This window comes from Grammomys surdaster, unplaced genomic scaffold, assembly GCF_004785775.1.
Source record: "Grammomys surdaster isolate TR1022 unplaced genomic scaffold, NIH_TR_1.0 372, whole genome shotgun sequence".
NCBI classification, from domain to species: domain Eukaryota; kingdom Metazoa; phylum Chordata; class Mammalia; order Rodentia; family Muridae; genus Grammomys; species Grammomys surdaster.
In genome coordinates, this window is record NW_021604791.1 from 10116032 (window position 1) to 10120839 (window position 4808).

Here is a 4808-nt window from a genome sequence, read left to right on the forward strand (position 1 = left end):
GAGAGAGAGAGAGAGAGAGAGAGAGAGAGAGAGAGAGAGAGAGAGAGAGAGAGAGAGAGAGAGGTTCCATGACCCATTCCTGTAGGTGGGTGAATGCCCTAGAGCTCATGGCCTGTGCACTCTCCTCCCCCTCCCTGGCCTGCCACTCCCCAGTTAGCTGGCAAGGCTTCTCATCTGTGTCTGCTGATGCCAGGAATGAGTGTAGTGGTTAAAGGCAAAAATGCCTGTTCAGGAAGACTGCCTCCAAAGCCCAGTGCAGTAATTACGGTAGAATGAAACCAAGAAAATGGACCCATGCTTTTCTCTGGGCTACCTTACTTGAAGAAATAAAAAAAATAGGGGTTCCTGAGTGGGGTAGGGGATGGGGAAAGGGGATCACATCTGAAATGTAAATAAAATATCCAATAAAAAATAAATTAAAAAAAGAAACAAATGTCTTCCTTTTCTCTACTCTCTCTTCTGCCCTCGGGTTGTCTCTTTCCTTCTTGACTCTGGGCTTGGCGATTTGACTGGCTTTGACCAGTGTGACACAAGCATGCATGGAAAGCCTTGGAGGCGTGGATGTGTTTGCCTTGGGTCTTGGTTTCTGCTCTGGGAACTTGAGCCCACAGGGCTGAGTGAAGCGGCCACACATGTTCCAGCTATCGGCCTTAAGGTGCCAGGCCAGGACTGCTTGTCCTGTTGAATCAAGAGAAATAATATATTCAAACTGTTTGATGCTAATTGTAGTTTATTTACTTTTTAAACTTATTAACTGATGGTGTGTATGTGTGTGGGGTGTTGGTGGACCACGGTGTAGTTGTGGAGGTCAAAGGACAACTTGAAGGTGTTGGTCCTCTCCTACTATGTGGGTCCTGGGGATGGAACTCAGGTTATGGCACTTGGAAGCAAAAGCCTTTAACTGCTGATTCATCTTGCCAGGTCCATGTTCTTAATATTGTATTTTTGACAATTACACACATGTATAGAATGTGTTGTGATCGTATTGGTCACCATTACCCTTTCTTATTCCATTCTTGCTGACTTCCCTTCTTCCCAAATAGCCCCCCTTCTACTCCTATGGTGTGTGTGCATGTTTGTGTGCGTGTGTCTTATGCAGATAGTCACAGACACCGTGTTTAATTATTGCAATGGCCGTGTCGTATCCAGAAGCCCTTATTTCATATCATCTCTATCCCCTCTCTCTCTTGCTGTCTTCCCATCCCTTCCCTGTGAGGGTGCCTGGTCCTCGGAAGCTGTTCTGTAAGTCTTGTTCAGGGTTACACACTCAGCAGTCATTCTCAGTCCTTTGACCAGTTGTTAGACTCTTCACTAACGGTCATCCTCAAAACAAAAAGAGCTCTCTCTGAGGGCAGCAGCACAGGTCTGTGGGTATGGCTTTTGGTTTTGCTCTTACGAAAAGCTGGTAGAATTTCCAGTAGCTTCTGGACACTTTTGCTCATGCTGTGCTCTTACTCTGGAGATGGAGCATGTGTCTCCACTGAGCCTGGGCTTCCTGGGGAACCAGGCAGAGCTCATTTTCCAACATTCTGACTTACCATGCATGCAGAGAGCACACAAGCTGTGTGTTCCACTCCATTTTCTTCTTTCTTGTTTGATTTCTCTTTTCCTTTTAATTCTTATCAATATGTTGTTTATATGTTATATACATGTTTTTCTTTTCCTTAAAATTCTTTCCTGGAGAATAAATTCAGTTGCATGTAACACACTATTTATGTCATTTGAAAGGGTGCAGGCCAGTGACTTTGAGCCTGTCTGTCCTGTGCAGCAGCCATCACTATTATCCATGTTGTAAAGACCTATTGTTATCCCATCCCCAAACATACACCTTCCCCTCAAATATCCCTTCTTCCCTTCTCATCAGTACTTCGCTTTCTGTTGGTGTGGATTTACATTTTCTGGACATTTCATATAAACAGAATCTGCAGTCTGTGGTCTTTTGTGTCTTGCTTCTATTACATAGTGCTTCCGAGGTACAAGCTGTACCATGTGTCAGGATTTAATTCCTTCCCATGGTGTGGTACTGTTCCATCACATAGCTACATGCCGCTTTCTTGTCTCTTCAACAGTTGATAGCCCTCTGGGATGTTCCCACTTTTCGGCTATTATCGGCAGTGCTACTCCGAGCATCCGAGTGCAGTTTTTGTATGAATATGTTTCCAATTCTCTTAAGTAGCTATCTGAGTCATACGGTAACTCTGTACTTCAGCATTTGAGGAACTGCTGGCTGTCTGGGCCACTTTACATTTCCAGCAGCAGCACGGGGGGTTCTGATGTCTCTGCGCTTGTGTAGATTCTCAATCTGTTTCTAGTTTCTGTTTTAGCCGCTGTCACGTCTGAAGTGGGATTCTGTGGGTTTGATTTGCATTTCCCTACTGACAGATGGTGCTGAGCATCATTTCGTTGCTATGGGTCACCTGTGAGTAATCTTTGGAGACGTGTCTGCTCAAGAGCTTTGCCCACTGTACTGTGTTCGTTTGCTTTGAGGTAGGGTCTCATTGCTTTCCCTAGGTCAGCCTTGAGCTCCTGGGTTCCAGCATCCTCCTGTCTTTGCCTCCCATGTGCTGGGATGTTTGGGGTGTGGTACTATGGTTCACTCTACTGATTACCGTTACACTGGTTTGTTTGTCCTTTTCCTTTTCCCTCCCCTCCTCTCCCTTCCCCTCCTCTCTTCTCCTCTCCCCTCCTCTCTTCTCCTTTCTTCTCCTTTTCTCCTTCTTTCTTTTATTTTGGTGCTAAGCTTTGAACCCCAGGCCTTGTGCATGCTAGGCTGTGCCCCAGTGCTGTGGTCCCAGTACTCTAAAATACTTATGCTTTCATTTAGAATGCCTTTTACTGATTTTTTTTTTAATGACAACTTCTCCCTCTCCCTCCCATTGAGTCCACTTAGTGCTGCCTGATGGAATAGTGCCTGTTCCTGTTGGCTTGACCTTGTGTCGGTAGTCGAACCTTAGTGACACATGAACACAATGGCCATGTCATGTCCTGAAGACTGCACTTCACAGTGGTCCTCCTCCTAACTCCTAAGTCTTTCTTCTTCTTCTGTTTCCTGAGCATAGGGATGGGGTGGGTGGGGGTGATATAGATGTCTCACTAAGGACTGAGAAAGCATTATGTGGGGTGTGTGTGGGGTGTGTGTGTGTGTGGTGTGTGTGTGGGGTGTGTGTGTATGTTTGTATGTATGTGTGTGGTATGTGTATGTATGGTGTGTGTGTGGTATATGTATGTATGGTGTGTGTGTGTGATGTGTATGTGTGTGTGGTGTGTAGTGTGTGTAGTATGTGTGTGTGTGTGAGAGAGAGAGAGAGAGACAGAGACAGAGACAGAGACAGAGACAGAGAGATGAGTCAGAGTCAGACAGTCAGGGTCTCACTGACTTGTATAGGTTGGTTTCTAATTCTAATTCTCCTGCCTCAGCCTCCCACATATCTGGATTACAGGCCTGTGCCATCAAGCCCAGTGAAGTTTGTCTTTTGATTGTTCAACTGTAAGTTATATTATCTGTGTTCTGTACTCTCTTATCAGATATTTCATTTGCAAATACTATCTCCTGATTTTAATTATAAAAATGAAGATTTATTTATATGTATGAGTGTTTTGTTTGCATGTATATATGCACACCATGTGCATGGCAGGTGTCTGAGAAGGTCAGAAGAGGATGTCAGATCCCCCTAAGCTGGAGTTATGGATAGCCATAGGCTATGTGTGCTGGGAACTGAGCCTGGGTCCTCTGCAAGAGCAACAAGTACTCTTAACCACAGAGCTATTTCTCCAGCCCCTTGTTTTAACTTTTTTTTTTATAATAAAATACAAAAGCTTCTAAGTTATATAAAACACAATTTTTTTCTTCTGTTACTTATGCTCACATTTAAGAAACCCTTGTTAGCTGGGCAGTGGTGGTGCAGGCCTTTAATTCCAGCACTGAGGAAGCAGAGGCCAGCCTGGTTTACAAAGAGAGTTCCAGGGCAACTAGGGTTACACTGAGAAACCCCACCCCCATAACAAATGAACAAATAAACAACAACCAACAACAAACCCAACCCAACTCAACCAACCAAACAACCAAACAACAAAAAATCCTGTGTTTAGTCTAAGCTCATAGAAATGTACATTTATGCTTCTTTTAAGAGTTTTGTAATTTTATTACTTTCATTTCTTGAGTAAAGTAGGGATTCAATTTCATTTATAGCCAACTGTTTCTGTGTGATTTACTAGAAACATTATTCTAGTCAAAAATTAGTTGGCCACAGGTTGGGTTTATTTCTGTACCACCAGTTTTTTATTGTTGAGAGTATGTGGTGGAATTGACAGTATAATGCTGGGTATATTCTCTTTGCTTGTGTTTATTCACATTGCCGTCTTCCTGAACGTCTCAGTAATTTATAGTAATGCTCCAGAAATTAAGATACAAGAGTAATACAGATAGCAATCGCATGGCTAAGTGGTTTATATTCACTAGCTCAGTTAATAAAATTGAACTCTGAATATGATATAGCTTTGTGGTTACGTGTGTGTGTGTGTGTGTGTGAAATTCTTCTCTTTCTTAATGATTATTTTGAGAAAATACCCATAATCTTTTCTATTCTCAAAAAATATGATGGGTGGTATAATATCCCCTTTTCACATCCATCTAGGTTTTAAAAAAAGATGTAGATGTAGGAGGACTGTTTGGGAATAGGAAGTCTAACAGTGGGAGGGGGGTAAGCTGAGAATGGGCACAAATGTGAGAAAACCATCAGAAAAAATGTCCCAGGGCGGCCTATCAGTCTGTACAATCAATCTCAGAGCGGCCCATCAGTCTGTACAAT

General features: G+C 43.2%; 1 protein-coding gene across 3 annotated transcripts in view; it reads left to right on the forward strand.

Moving 5' to 3' along the window:
* The window catches only part of Tec (tec protein tyrosine kinase), a 110430-nt gene that overhangs the window by 21397 nt on the left and 84225 nt on the right, over positions 1 to 4808 (forward strand). The window contains exon 1 of one of the 3 annotated variants that reach the window (XM_028780729.1): positions 3444 to 3487. The exons of the other annotated variants lie outside the window; for them this stretch is intronic. The gene's annotated coding sequence lies outside the window, so the exon portion shown is untranslated. Of the gene's footprint in view, positions 1 to 3443; positions 3488 to 4808 lie in introns of those variants that run through there. 3 annotated transcript variants of the gene reach the window in all.